At 43.6% G+C, this 15,725-nt stretch overlaps 1 protein-coding gene across 3 annotated transcripts in view; it reads left to right on the top strand.

The window, feature by feature from the left end:
- Positions 1-14,709: 14,709 nt before the first annotated feature.
- Positions 14,710-15,725, top strand: part of GPD2 (glycerol-3-phosphate dehydrogenase 2) — a 149,900-nt gene continuing 148,884 nt past the window's right edge. The window contains exon 1 of one of the 3 annotated variants that reach the window (XM_055572521.1): positions 14,710-14,805. The gene's annotated coding sequence lies outside the window, so the exon portion shown is untranslated. Of the gene's footprint in view, positions 14,806-15,330; positions 15,490-15,725 lie in introns of those variants that run through there. The other 2 variants (XM_055572520.1, XM_055572519.1) reach the window with 2 other exon arrangements.

The raw sequence follows: 15,725 nt of genomic DNA, 5'->3' as shown, positions 1-15,725 counted from the left end.
TTCATCCTTAAATATGTTAACATGTATTTCTAAAACAAGGATAGTTTCACATAACTGCAATATTATCATCACACTGAAGAAAAAATCAATCATAACTCCCTAAGGTCATCTTTCTCTTTTTCATCTTTACTCAGGCCATATGCAAATTTCCCGATCATTCCCAAAGTTTCTTTCACATTCATTTTCTTTTCAAGCCAGAATCCAATTAAAACATACTTATTGCACTTAGTTATGTTACATGCTGCTGCTGCTGCTGCTAAGTCGCTTCAGGCGTGTCCGACTCTGTGCGACCCCATAGACGGCAGCCCACCAGGCTCCGCCGTCCCTGGGATTCTCCAGGCAAGAACACTGGAGTGGGTTGCCATTTCCTTCTCCAATGCATGAAAGTGAAAAGTGAAAGTGAAGTCGCTCAGTCGTGTCCTACTCTTAGCGACCCCATGGACTGCAGTCCACCAGGCTTCTCCGTCCATGGGATTTTCCAGGCAAGAGTACTGGAGTGGGGTGCCATTGCCTTCTCCAGTTATGTCACATAAGTCACCTTTATTCTAGATCAGTCTCTCTCTCCCTAGCCCCCTTTTCTTCTATGACATTGTCTTAAAAGGGTCAGTTATCTATTGATGTACTAGGATCCAGATTTAAAGGCTTGACTAATTTAGATTAAAGACTTGGGGCAAAAATAATTCTGAGATGATAACACAGACTTCATATTGTATCACAGAAGGGAGGATATAATATCTGTTGTTCTAGCTGGTAGCACAAAGTTTGACCACCAGGCCTAGGCAGAGAGGTAATCTCTTTAGCATGTGGTATGCTTTCTCCAATTTTCCCCAGACCCATGACTCCTTGTTTTATATCTAGCCTAATTAATTCATTTTACCTTGCCTGGAAGAAAGGTCAACTTAGAGTCGATAATGTGCTACAATCTGAACTGTGTGATAGGAGCACCAACACTGGTTATTGTTCCGTGACTCAGTCGTGTCCAGCTCTTTGAGACACCATGGACTGCAGCACACCAGGCTTCCCTGTCCTTCACCATCTCCCAGAGGCTGCTCAAACTCACATCCAGTCCGTTGAGTTGATGATGCCATTCATCCATCTCATCCTCTGTCATCCCCTTCTCCTCTCGCCTTCAATCTTTCCCAGCATCATGGTCTTTTTCAATGAGTCAGTTCTTCACATCAGGTGGACAAAGTATTGGAGTTTCAGCTTCAACATCAGTCCTTCCAATGAATATTCAGGGTTGATTTCCTTTAGGATGGACTGGTTGGATCTCCTTGGAGTCCAAGGGACTCTCAAGAGTCTTCTCCAACACCACAGTTTAAAGGCATCAGTTCTTTGTGGCTCAGCCTTTTTTATTGTCTCACTCTCATATCCATACATGACTACTGGAAAAACCATAGCTTTGACTAGATGGACCTTTGTTGGCAAAATAATGTCTTTGCTTTTTAATATGCTGTCTAGGTTGGTCATAGCTTTTTTTAGAAGGAACAAGCGTCTTTTAATTTCATGGCTGCAGTCACCATCTCCAGTGAGTCTGGAGCCCAAGAAAATAAAGTCTTTCACTGTTTCCACTGTTTCCCCATCTATTTTCCATGAAGTGATGGGACCAGATGCCGTAATCTTAGTTTTCTGAATGTTGAGCTTTAAGCTAGCTTTTTCACTCTCCTCTTTAACCTTCATCAAGAGGCTCTTTGGTACTTCTTCAATTTCTGCCATGAGGGTGTTGTTATCTGCATATCTGAGGTTATTGATATTTCTCCCTGCAGTCTTGATTCTGGCTTGTGTTTCATCCAGCCAGGCATTCCACATGATGTACTCTGCATATAAGCTAAATAAGCAGAGTGACAATATAGAGCCTTGATATACTCCTTTCCTGATTTGGAACCAGTTTGTTGTTTCATGTTTGGTTTTAATTGTTGCTTCTTGATCTGCATATGGGTTTCTCAGAAGGCAGGTAAGGTGGTCTGGTATTCCCATCTCTTTAAGAATTTTCCACCGTTTGTTGTGATCCACACAGTCAAAGGCTTTAGCATAGTCAATGAAGCAGAAGTAGATGTTTTTCAGGAATTCTCTTTTTCTATTATCCAGTGGATGTTGGCAATTTGATCTCTGGCTCCTCTGCTTTTTCTAAATCCAGCTGGAACATCTAGAAGTTCTCGGTTCACGTGCTGTTGAAGCCTAGCCTGAAGGACTTTGAGCATTAACTTGCTAGCATGTGAAATGAGTGCATTTTTGCAGTAGTTTGAACATTCTTTGGCATTGCCTTTCTTTGGGATTGGAATGAAAATTGACCTTTTCCAGTCCTGTGCCCATTGCTGAGTTTTCCAAATTTGCTGGCATATTGAGTGCAGCACTTTCACAGCATCATCTTTTAGGATTTGAAATAGCTCTGCTGGAACTCCATCACCTCCACTAGCTTTGTCGGTAGTGACGTTTCCTAAGGCCCACCTGACTTCACACTCCAGGATGTCTGGCTCTAGGTGAGTGATCACACCATCATGATTATCTGGGTCATGAAGACCTTTTTTTGTATAGTTTTTCTATGTGTTCTTGCCACCTCTTTATATCTTCTGCTTCCATTAGGTCCATACCGTTTCTGTCCTTTGTTGTGCCCATCTTTGCATGAAATGTTCCCTTGGTATCTTTCATTTTCCTGAAGAGATCTCTAGTCTTTCCCATTCTATTGTTTTTCTGTGTTTCTTTGCATTGATCACTTAAGGAAGGCTTTCTTATCTCTCCTTGCTATTCTCTGGACTCTGCATTCAGCTAGATATATCTTTCCCTTTCTCCTTTTGCCTTTTGCTTCTCTTCTTTTCTCAGCTATTTTTAAGGCCTCCTCAGACAACCATTTTCCCTTGGAGATGGTTTTCCTCAGAGATGGTATCCTGTACAATGTTACAAACCTATGTCCATAGTTCTTCAGAAACTCTATCAGATCTAATCCCTTGAATCTATTTGTACTTCCACTGTATAATCATAAGGGATTTGATTTAGGTCATACCTGAATGTCCTAGTGGTTTTCCCTACATGCTTCAATTTTAGTCTGAATTTTGCAATAAAGAGTTCATGATCTGAGCCATAGTCAGCTCCCAGACTCTGTTAGCCTTTGCCCGCCTTCATTTTATAGTCTGGGGCCAAACTTTCCCATTACTCCAGGTACCTCTTGACTTCCTGAGTTCACATTCCAATCTCCTATGATGAAAAGGACATCTTTTTTTGGTGTTAGTTCTAGAAGGTCTTGTAGGTCTTCACAGAACTGTTCAACTTCAGCTTCTTCAGCATTACTGGTCAGGGCATATTGAATGCGGTTTGCCTTGGAAACGAACTGAGATCATTCTGTTTTTGAGATTGCACACAAGTACTGTATTTCAGACTCTTTTGTTGACTATGAGGGCTACTCCATTTCTTCTAAGGATTCTTGCCCATAGTAGTAGATATAATGGTCATCTGAATTAAAATCGCTCTTTCCTGTCCATTTTAGGTCACTGATTCCTAAGATGCCGATGTTCACTCTTGCAATCTCCTGTTTGATCACTTCCAATTTACCTTGATTCATGGGCCTAATTTGCAGGTTTCTGTGCATTATTGTCCTTTACAGCATTGGACTTTAGTTTCACCACCAGACACATACACAACTGGGTGTTGCCTGTATCCCTAAACAATAGCCTGGTGACATTCAACAAATATCCACTGGTTGTCAAAAATTCCTTGGGGAAACACACTGACTGAAACCACGCATCTTGGCCACATACCAGAGTAACCATTTGGTGAGTAATTTTGTCACAGGAGATCCCAGTAAGGATCATGAAAATATAAGCCACACCAATCAGAAGAGTTTGGGAACGGTCAAAAGGAGATGTCACATGTCTACCACCCCCCAGAATCCTTGCTGGCATACATCTTGGCTGAGCAATGCATGCACCACCAGGAAGGACCCTGAGCCAGAATGATTGGCCAGTGAAAACCAGGAAACTAAAACCATCACCATTAAACCCGAGACTGTGAGCCACATGGCAGAGCAGTCCTCCTGGACTCTCTTACCCTCCTGCTCTCTGCCTGGGCACCCCCTTCCCAATGAACTCTCTTACTTTGTCAGCATGTGTGCCTCCTCGGACAATTCATTTCTGAGTGTTAGACAAGAGCCGTCTTTTGGGCCTGTTAGGGGTCCCCCTTCCTGCAACAAAATTAGAAACAAATAAATTAGAGAAACTCGAAAGGACGTATGGTTTGGGGGGAAATTAGGCAACTCATACTTCTAAACTCTGTGTGGTTCAGAGAAGCCTTGTGCCCTTGAATGTGTAGATGTTGTCTAGTCACTGAGGCATGTCCAACTCTTTTTGCGACCCCATGGAGCGCAGTCCACCAGGCTCCTCTGTCCATGGGATTTCCCAGGCAAGAATATAGGAGTGGGTTGCCATCTCCTTCTTCAGAGGATCATTCAGACCTTGGGATCGAACCCACATTTCCTGCTTTGCAGAAGGATTCTTTATCTCTGAGCCAGAAAGGAAACCCTTGGATAGCCTTTGGACATGCAGATATGTAGAAACATATTACAAAGGCTCCTGGCTCTGGGGAATGGTTCTTTATTTGAGATGGGTAGAAATGTATAGTCCCAGGGGAGAAATCTGATTAAGGAGAAGGAATGAATTAAAAATTCTGCGCAACTCAAGCGTTTGGATTACCTGTGCTTCTTATTTTTGAAGGTCTCTGATTCAACTTGACATGCATGTTACTTTTAGGGACACTTGTGATAAGGAGAACACAGAAGCAGAATTGGGCAGAGGAAAATGTGAATTGTGATGCAAGGTCAAAAAACCTCCTTCACCCCCTAAGGGAATTCTGGAGTATGCACAGTCCATTAGTGTTATCTCCCAATTATTTAGCTGGGCCTTTATACTCCTGCTTCACTCAATCTCATGGTAAGGATCAGTTCAGGAAAGGGATGGCCTTGAATGAGACTGCTCTTTGCAGTAGAGGCAAATTCTAGAGGAGTTGCCAGCTGAAGACGCTTCCAGCATCTGGTGAAAGAAGATCTGCTTAAAGGAGGATCTGAGTGGTGCAGCAATCCATCTAGTACAGACTTCATGTTAAAATTTTTGCTCTTATCTCTAAATGAAGCTAAAAGGGCAATTACTGACATCCTTCTGCTAAGCGTTAGTTGCCTAATTGTAACATTCAAACTATGAAATAATTTTTTCAACCTTGTTTTGTTATTTCTTCACTTGTTAGAAAGCTAAAACAAACCAAACAAGGCATTTCTCAAATTTTTAAAGTCTCTAGTATCACTTGAATGTCCCACAGGACAGAAAATTGAGCCCATTTACATTGCTGTAAATTGCTTTGTCATTGTGAATAAAGAGTACATTACAAATGTCAGTGATGTACTGAAAGGCTAGCTCTACAAAGATCGACTGGTGTTGGTGTCGAAAATAAATGAAGGAAGTGCTGAAGGAACTGTTATTAGTTTCCTATTGCTGCTTTAACAAATTACCACAAGTTGGTAGTTTAAAACAAGAAATACTGTTTCCCATAGTTCTGGATGGCATCACCGACTCAAAGGACATGAGTGTGAGCAAACTCCAGGAGGTAATGAAGGACAGGGAAGCCTGGAGTGCTGCAGTCCTTGGGGTTGCAAAGAGTCAGACACGACTGAACAACAACAACATTTCTGGAGGCCAGAAGTCCAACGTTATTATCACTGGACTGAAATTGGGGTTGCAGAGCCAACTCTCTCCAGAAGATCTGGGAGAATTCACTCCTTGCTTCTACCAGCTTCTGGTGGCTGCTGGCATTCCTTGGCTTGTATCTGTATTACTCTAACCTGCATCCATTATGACACTGTCTTCTACTCTTGTGTCTGTATAAATCCTCCCTATTACTGCTCTCTTCTATAGATATGTGAAATGGAATATTTCCTGCCACATCAATAAACAAAGATGTCTCGGTGATTTTGTGCCTTCAAAGTTAATTTTTGAGCCCAGAGGGAGCCCAAGAGGAAAAACAATGCTTGCAATCTAGTAGCTGCTGGGGCTCCCTACAATAAGCAAGGAACTAAGGATGTGAAAAATCAGGAAGCAGGATGCTGACCCCAGTTAGCTGAGATGCATATGAAAGGGATGATTTCGGTTAGACCAGACTCTTGCATCTTCCTATACATAGCTGCTGCTGCTACTAAGTCGCTTCAGTCGTGTCCGACTCAGTGCGGCCCCATAGACGGCAGCCCACCAGGCTCCCCCGTCCCTGGGATTCTCCAGGCAAGAACACTGGAGTGGGTTGCCATTTCCTGCTCCGATGCATGAAAGTGAAAAGTGAAAGTGAAGTCGCTCAGTCGTGTCTGACTCTTTGCGACCCCATGGACTGCAGCCCACCAGGCTCCTCTGTCCATGGGATTTTCCAGGCAAGAGTGCTGGAGTGGGGTGCCAAAGTGCTAAATTCCTTAAGTTGAGATATTTGGATTTTCTTAACAATAATCTTTTGATTATTGTTAATAATAATAATTATTATTGACTACCTGCCCCTAGTTGAGACTACCTTCCCCTTGCTGCAAACTTCTATATAACCTGGTTCCTCCCCCCTGCTTCCTTAGAACTGTTCTCTCAGGGTCATTTGAGATGCTGTCTCCTGGGCTTGTGGTTCTAAAAATTCCCGCCAAATAAAACATAGCTCTCAATTTCTACATTGTGACTATTTTTTAAATTGACAGATACATGTGACTGTATTTAGGGTCCCCCCTGATAATTCAGGATAAACTCTCCATCTCTGAATCCTTGGTTAAATCATATCTGTTAATACTCCACACCTGCCATGTAAAGTGACATTCAAATGTTCCAGGGAGGTCACTATTCAGCTTATAGGTCTTCACCTTACCTCATTAAGCCTAGGGACAATTTGCTTTCACATAGCCCCAAAGCAGGAATGTAAATTGTGTCTGGGTGAGGAAAATGACGGAAAAGCTAGAATTCCACGCCACCGCACTTTGAGACCCACTGTAGGAAGGCCTCTTTGTGAGGACTGGACTTCTCTATTGCAAAACCCCAAGAGGATCAGGTTGAAGAGCATGTGCTCAGGAAAAAGTGCCTTCCTCTACATTTGACTATTGAAAGATATTTTTAGAACACATATACTCTAAATTTACTAGGAAAAAAATATTTTTTTTCAGATACTCTGACGCCAGTTTCTAGCCTTTTTTTTTTTTTTTTTTTTAAATCACAGGTCAAGTTGTCTCAGTTCTCAGAAATTACCAGGATTAAAAATTAGGTGGAAAGGAAATAGGATTATCTATTTACAGTGTGGTCTAGAGAATGTTAATAGACTTTTCATTAAGATTTCAAATTCTCTTTGATGAAGTTTACAGTATACCATTCTCTTCTTTTGTTTTATGACCCCTATTTAAAAAAGTATTTTAAAAGGCTATTTAAAAAAGAGCTTTTCAATAAGTAACTCAAAGATAACAGAACAAAGAATCTCTGCATTTCCCTGGTTCATTTTTTGGCTTTGCTTGATGCTTTTACTGATAGAGGAGGAATGCAGGAGATTCCCTTTTGAGTCCAAGCTATTTATTGAGGGAACAGCACCTGTCACTCTGGCCTATACCCTTGTGTATAGAGGGCCTCCCTCTTGGCTTGGCAGAAATTAGGTCAATGCTCATGTGTTTCAAGGCTTCTGAATTAAGACACAGCATTCTTCTTATTTTAAAGGCTAAACATGCACAGGCATAAACCCTGTCCTTTGCTATTGTTGCTCTATTTTTTGCTGTTCAGATTCATTCATTTAGAAAAAAAATCACATCAAAATATTACAAACTGTGGTCAAGTTTATTTTAAGTATTTACTGATGAGATTGAAATAATCTCCAGGTTGTGTAACAGGTTCTTAGACATGGAACTGAACACATCTCCAGTTTCCTCGGCTGTTTACTCTTGGCTCAGTCAGCTCTTTAACTGAATCATAACCAGAGTTGCTCTGAAGAGTCCAATCCTCCATTTTGTTTCAGCTCCCACATCAGAACCTAATACTTACTCATGTTCTCCCGAATGAGTTATTTAGGACATAACACTTGCCGGCAACCTTCCTCCTGCTATTAAATGGGAGGCTTTGTTCCAGAGACAATGTTACTCAATTTACATCACAAACACTTGTTTTCAGTGCTGTCTTAGGAACAGAGTGGATGCCAGCCCAAGGAGGAGTTCGAATTTCCTTTACCCTCAAAACCTTTATTCTAAGTAAGTTTCCTGGTGTCACTTTTTATTGATGTCATTTTTTCTAAATTTTATTTTTATTTAGAAGATTCTTTCCCAGAATTTTTTTATGTAGACCATTTTTAAAGTCTTTATTGAATTTCTTTCAATATTACTTCTGTTTATGTTTTTTGGCTGTGAGGCATGTTGGATCTTAGCTCCCTGACTGGAGATTGAACACTTATCCTCTGCAATGAAAGGTGAAGCTTACCCACTGGACTGCCAAGGAAGTGCCCCCCGCCCCCCGCCCCCAGATTCTTATAAAGCAGAGATAAAACTTTAAGTACCCATTAAAAATATACTTAGCATTTTCATTTGATTTTTTCAAGGTGAAGATCATATCCTGTATTTTTACCTCATTCTTGATCCTAACTCTTTGAAAATCACTAATGTGGGAAGATTTTCTGTTGGATATTAGATGTCTATAATTCTGCTTTTAAGAATTCAAGTAACAAGGAGGTCGAGACCAACTAAATGATAAATGACCTGGTCTAATCTCTGAGCCTCAAAGGTACTGGACCAGTCCAGATCAAGAATTTGTTTTAATTTTTTTAATTTTGAAGAATTTGTTTAATTTTTCTGGACAGAGTTTGCTAATCTAGAAACTCTATATTAGTTTTTTTCTTTTCTTTTGTAAGTAGTAAACTTGTAGTCTTTGGTCAATGTTTGATTATCTTCTTAATTTGTGTTAACAATGATTAAGATTATTAGATTAAGATTATTAGGTGAATATATTAATAGTGCTTCCCAAATTATGTAAACTACTAAAATAATAGAATGGAAAAAAAAGATGTGAGTATACATAGCATTCAAAGCTCAGAACAAAAGTGCCTTTGCCCAATATTGAACCACAAGTCAGAATGTGTGGGCTTCAGGGAAGGGAAACGACACTGGTGATAGTTTTATAGACAGCCTATAAGTCAGGCATTTTACATATATTATCCCATTGAATATCCTATTGAATATCCTATTCAATCCCAGGGTGGCTGTTGCTAGCTGTGTTATGTTGGGCATGTTACTTAGCACTTGTATGCCTCAATTCTCCCATTTGTAAAAACAAAGCCAAGAAACCAAAAAACTCATAGTTGTTCTGAGGATTAGCGATCACAAGTACTTGGTTAAGACTAGTGCCTGAAAGAGAGTTAGTATTGAATGTGCGCTATTAACATCCTCCCTGGATGAGGAAACAGAGGCTCTGGGAAGTTAGAGGTTAAAGAACTTAGAAGAGGATAGATTTGAAGCCCCCACACTGTTTTCTGCACCAAACAGTTTCTCATTTTAGTCTTAACAGTATGTTAGGCTGGGGCTTCCCTGGTGGCGCAATGGTAAAGAATCTGTCTGCCGATGCAGGAAACACAAGAGACGTGGGTTCAATCCCTGGGTTGGGAAGATCCCCTGGAGAAGGAAATGGCAACCCACTCCAGTATTCTTGCCTGGAAAATCACATGGACAGAGGAGCCTGGTGGGCTACAGTCCATGGGGTCACAAAGAGTCAGATTTGATGGAGGGCATATGTACTACATGCATTAATGTTAGGCTAACTCCGGCATCACCAACTCAACGGACATGAGCAAGCTCCGGGAGATGGTGAAGGACAGGGAAGCCTGGCATGCTGCAGTCCATGGGGTCGCAAAGAGTTGGACATGACTGAACAGCTCTGTAACTTTAGGCAAAATACTGACTCTAAGCCTTGATTTTATCATTTTTAAAACAAAAATCTGAGAGTTAATAGTATTTATGGTCCCTTTCCTTTGTATGACTTTGTATGACCCAGGTTCTGATTATCAATCTAACTGCATCTGCCAATATCTTCTCCCTCAGATTTTATATGGCAGCATTTTCCAGAAAGCCCTAGGCCTTTTCATATTTCTAGGCCTTTAATCATATATTCCCTCTTGTCTTAGCAGTAAGCTGCTACTTCCTCTGCAAGAGATGCTCTCCGGAATACTTGTATGCTCCATCCCAACACGGAGCTTTGAGGTCCCCGTTTAGAGTTATTAACATACTGTGCTGAAGCTGTTTGTTTTCATGTGCTGTCTTATGTACTGTGCTCAGTTGCTCAGTGGTGTATGACTTTTTAACCTCGTGGACTGCAGCCTGCCAGGCTTCTCTGTCCATGGGATTTCCCATCAAGAATACTGGAGTAGGTAGCCATTTCCTACTCCAGGGGATCTTCCTGACCCAAGGATCAAATCTGCATCTCTGGTGTCTCCTGCATTGGCAGGTGGATTCTTTACCACTGAGCCACCTGGGAAGCATCAGATGGGCCAAGTACTGAAGCTGAAGCTCCAATCCTTCAGCCACTTGATATGGAGAGCCAACTCACTGGAAAAGACCCTGATGCTGGCAAAGATTGAGGGAAGGAAGAGAAGGGGTGACAGTGGATGAGGTGATTAGATAGCATCATTGACTCAATGGACATGAGTTTGAGCAAACTCTGGGAGATAGTAAAGGACAGAGAAGCCTGGCATGTTGCAGTCCATGGGATCATACAGAGTCAGAAACAATTGAACGACTGAACAACAATGGCCCCATTCAATCCTTATAGTCCATAAATTTTATTATGAGCTTTGATAATCAATGAACACTAGCAGAAAGTGTGTTCCTCTCTAGAAATGGGCGAGGACTAAAAGAGTTGACCCTGAGCAGGTGATGAATGATCATAAAAAGTGCGTAACAGAATCACCAATGGAAGGTTCCCCATGCTAGAGAAAGGTTATCCCCAACAGTTGGATTTAAGTTGTCTGAGCAGCCGACTGAGGAAGAGAAGAACTTCTTGCTTGTATTGTTACACTAGAATATAGAGAATAACCCAGATTTACCTGACAGCACTATAAAAGCAAGATAAATTAATGGCAGGCAAATTTAGATTTTGTTTGGATAGGAAGGAATGAAAAGGGAAAAGGTTTTCAAATTTTGGTAGCTAAGTGAGCCTGAAAACCTATGATAGTCCTGAAGTTTTCACAGGCACAGGAGGAAAGAGGTGGCACTAAAGTTACTTGACACCTTCAATCTGAAAGACCGTAAACATAGTCTCATTCCAAATGCTGAGTCATGCTTATGATGACAAGGAGAAACACTCAAGACTCGAATTCTCCTGAGGTACTGGTCAGATCAGTAGACTGCCTTCTGCTGAAGTAATTACTTCATGTTTTTAAATTTAGTTCTAAGTGCCACACCCTTTACATTCTCAGTTTTCTCCCTTTTTAACCCTCAGTGTGTTTGGTTTTAATTCCTTGAGAAGCTGTAGCAAGTGTATGTGTGTAGGAAAGATGTTTTTAAGTATTGTTTGTGTATCTAACCTAATACTTAATTCTGAAGAGTAATTTGTAAATGAATGATTATTGCCCCCTCCCTACAAAATTATCTTAAAAATGAAAAGAAATTGCTTAGGCATATGGGAAATTACATTGTATTAGATAACACAATCAGCAGCCAAATTCTTTCAGTGGAATTCTTATCATAATAAAGAAGACACAAGGGCAGAGATAGAGAGGTGGAAAGCTACTTTAGGTACTCATAAATAGTAACCTAAGTTTTAAAGCATTATGTTTAAGGCTAAAAGGAAAAAATTGTTTTTATACTTTATTCCTCCTAGAAGATACTGATGGAGTAAATAGGGAATAATTTTTGATTCTGTAAGTCTGTCAGTCTTAAAGCAGAAAGATCATAAAACTCTGCATTTGGAAATTATCTAGTGCATGTGGCTCAGAAGGTAAAGAATCTGCCTGCAAAGCAGGAGACCAGGGTTCAATCCCTAGGTCAGGAAGGTCTTCTGGAGAAGGGAATGGCAAACCCACTCCAGTATTCTTGCCTGGAGAATTCCATGGACAGAGGATCCTAGTGGGTTACTGTCCACTGGGTCACAAAGAGTTGGACATTTCTGAGTGACTAATACTTTACTTTCAGTGTTATCTTTAAGGATTAATTTTTTTTAAACCACTTTTGCCCTGAATAAAAGTGGATGCATAATTTATGTTGAAAAACTACAAATCAGCTATGTTTTGATGCAGTAATTGGAAGTAATTATTTCACAACAATTTCTAATTAATTTTTTTGTCAAGGCTGTTGCTGAGTTTAGGTGTATATGGAGCATGGGGAAGAGGAGGGCTGAGGTGGGTTGTTTAGAAAAAGAAGATCCAGAGTAAGCTGAATGCTTATCATGTTACCTTTTTATCTCTCCTCTCCTAACTGCTCCCATACACACTTTTTCATTTAATGCCTTTCCTGAATTCCACTGATGCCTAGGGTCCTGCTTTCCTTTGATTGCTTTGGGCCCCAACCTTGGGAAGTGAAAACATATCTGAGACTTCTGAGTTTTCTCACCACAAAATTCTCTGGTGGTGGTGGTTTAGTTGCTAAGTCATGTCCAACTCTTTGCCACCCCGTGGATGTAGCCCACCAGGCTCCTATGTCCATGGGATTTCCCAGGCAAGAATACTGGAGTGGGTTGCCACTTCCTTCTCCAAGGGCATCTTCCAGACCATTGCAGATGGTCTCCTGCATTGCGGGAAGATGCTTTACTACTGAGCCACCAGGGAAGCCCCAATATTGTCTACCTCCTCCCATATCCTATTCTATCAGGGTCTGACTTGGATCAGACCATCATGGATAATCATGGGTTACTGATGAGAACTGAATCCCTGCTGGCTTGTTAGCTAGCAAGGTGACCAGGACTTGTGGGGAAGATAAATAGTAGATGTAACAGGGCTCACAACACCTGAGCATTCATTTCATATCAGTGAACAGTTATCAAACATCTATTATATTATAGGCACTGTGCTAGGTACAAAAGTGAATAATAGTAGGTAGTCTTCATATTTCAAGCAGTGAACTATCCTGGGAGAATTAGTAGGAAATCAGCCCTGGGATTTCTTTGGAAGGAATGATGCTAAAGCTGAAACTCCAGTACTTTGGCCACTTCATGTGAAGAGTTGACTCATTGGAAAAGACTCTGATGCTGGGAGGGATTGGGGGCAGGAGGAGAAGGGGACAACAGAGGATGAGTTGGCTGGATGGCATCACTGACTCGATGGACGTGAGTCTGAGTGAACTCCTGGAATTGGTGATGGACAGGGAGGCCTGGTGTGCTGCGATTCATGGGGTCGCAAAGAGTCAGACACGACCGAGCGACTGAACTGAACTGAATGGCACCTCAATGCAACCAGATTTTTCCTTTTCTGTGTATCATGTTCCTCTTCTAGACAAATGTTCAGGATTTGAAAAAATGAGAGCACAATGGTCTATTATAGAGATTCTTAACCCTGCTTGGGTGCACACCTGAAGCATCTGGAGGTTGGGTGGCTTTCAACAATAGTTCTCAAGCAGTAGTGTGCATCTGGATCACTTGAAGGTTTTGTTCAAAGCTCAGTTCCTGGTCCCAGAGTTTAAGAAGCAGATTCTCTGGAGATGCTGGCTCCTCCAGTTACTCTCTGAGACCAACAGTTTCAAAATATAGAAATTTCCAGGTTCCATCAGCAGACTGATTCAACTGGTGTGGGTATGGGAACCTGGCATTGATCATTTAACAACTCCCTACCGGTCCCTGGACTGCCCTGGTGGCTCAGCAGTAAAGAATCTACCTGCAATCCAGGAAACTCAAGAGAAAGAGTTCCATCCCTGGATTGGGAAGATCCCCTGGGGAAGGAAATGGCAACCCACTCCAGTATTCTTGCCTGGGAAATCCCGTGGACAGAGAAGTCTGTTGGGCTACAGTCCATGGGGTCGCAAGAGTCGGACATGACTTAGAAGACTAAACCACCACCACCACCCATCCCCCATTGCAATGTGTATCCAAGGCTGAGAACCACTGTTCCACTGGAAAGACAACCTATTGGGTAGGCTGGTTTCCTGTTACTAAAAGTGTGGGACCCAGTGAGTCTACATATTACTCTGGGTCAATTATAATATAATTCTTTGGTATTTAAATAAATTAGTAAGTGAGTTAATAAATAAATTGACTGAAAAAACCCACCCCTGCGATTTTGATTCAAACTAATTTGGCCGCCTTTTTTGGAAAGGCCTTTCCAGCTATTCCCTGGGTATTTTGCAATGCCACGGTAGAAAAGTTATATGTAAAGCTCCCAGAGATCTTCGGAGGAAAGACCTTAAGGAAATGGGTCAATTTGAATCCCATCTGCCCCTTCCTTGGGCCCCCTTGGCCTCGTCTAGCCCTTGCAATTCCAGCAAGTGAGCTGGGCATGCTCAGTGGGCAAGGTCGGGTTTGGGGGTGCAACCGGGAAGCCTGCTGCTCTGCTGCCCGGGCTCTCCCCTCCCCCCACCTGTAGGAGGCTGGGCCAGAGGAGCGGGTGCTCAGCATCCCACCCCCTGATGCTTGGACTTGGTCTTCCCTGCAGGTCTCCTCGCCGACATTCAGACAGGGGTCAGGAGGCCGGGAGCGCCTCCAGAGCACCCGGGTCGGGGGTTGGGGTGGGGGGAGCCGGGGCAAGGCTTTAGGCTCTGTCGGCCGGTCCCAGGGGTCCTACAGCCTCCCAGACGCGTCTCTAGGCCCAAGGAAGCCTGCCTGCCGAGTAGGGGAAGCCAGTTTCAGGCCGGAAACAAGAAATCAGGTATGCCAGCCCCGCCGGCGTGCAGGCGGACGAGTGTCTCCTGCCTCCCAGGCAGGTGGAGAGAGCGACCCGCAAGGGGGAGGGCAGAGGAAATCGGACACCTCCACCGTCTTCTCCGGGCCTAGCCCAGATGAGGTTGGGCCGAAGGTCTGGAGTGTGGCCAGGCGAGGACGTAGGGTAGAACCCGCAGCTTGGGGCCAGAGCCAGGGATCCGCCGCGCCGCGGCCCTATCTGGCTGGCCCTGCGTCCCCCGAGTCCCCGTCTAGTCACGTTCACTGGGAGGCGGAGACCTTGATCGTTCTCTGCCTGCTGGTTCGCAACGCTTCCCCGCCCCCCGCCCCCCCGCCAACCCCCCTCCCCATCTCTTTCACGGCAGGGTCCCCCGCCTCCACTTCCGTATTTCCCTGCTGGGCCAGAGTGAGGTCTTCCGCTGGATGTGGCGGCCGAGGCGCCGGGGCGGCCCTCGGGGCGGGGAGCGGGAGGAGCAAGTTGCTCGGGAGGCGGGGGCGCGGCGGCGCTGGGCGCGTCGGGTTACACTCGGCCTGCCTGCCCGGGGGTGACATCCCGGCGCGCCTCGCCGCGAGTACCTGGGCCGAGACTCTGATTCGGGGGAGGCAGACTCCGCCCCGGCCGGAGGAACCGGTGCTCCTGCCCTCTCTCCTCGTGCGAGAGGATCAATCTCAGGTGTGTGCTTCCTGGGAGACCCCCCCCACCCGACCCCCACCCCCGCCCCCTGGTTATAGCGGGGAGTGGTCCCTCTCTGACCCGATGGAGTCGGTGTTGGGGTGGGTGGCGGAATCTGGGGAAAGATTTAAAATTTTTCCCCACCGACAGAACGTGGGCTCGTTCCTATGGGGTTTAGCTATAATACATTTTGGCGGGTGGTAAGTGGTAGGACTTTTGGGTGAGGGTTGGTATCT

Source organism: Bubalus kerabau, chromosome 3, assembly GCF_029407905.1.
Source record: "Bubalus kerabau isolate K-KA32 ecotype Philippines breed swamp buffalo chromosome 3, PCC_UOA_SB_1v2, whole genome shotgun sequence".
In the NCBI taxonomy this organism is placed as follows: Eukaryota; Metazoa; Chordata; class Mammalia; order Artiodactyla; family Bovidae; genus Bubalus; species Bubalus kerabau.
Note: the sequence above shows the minus strand (reverse complement) of the source record. Positions and strands in the feature narration are given on the sequence as shown.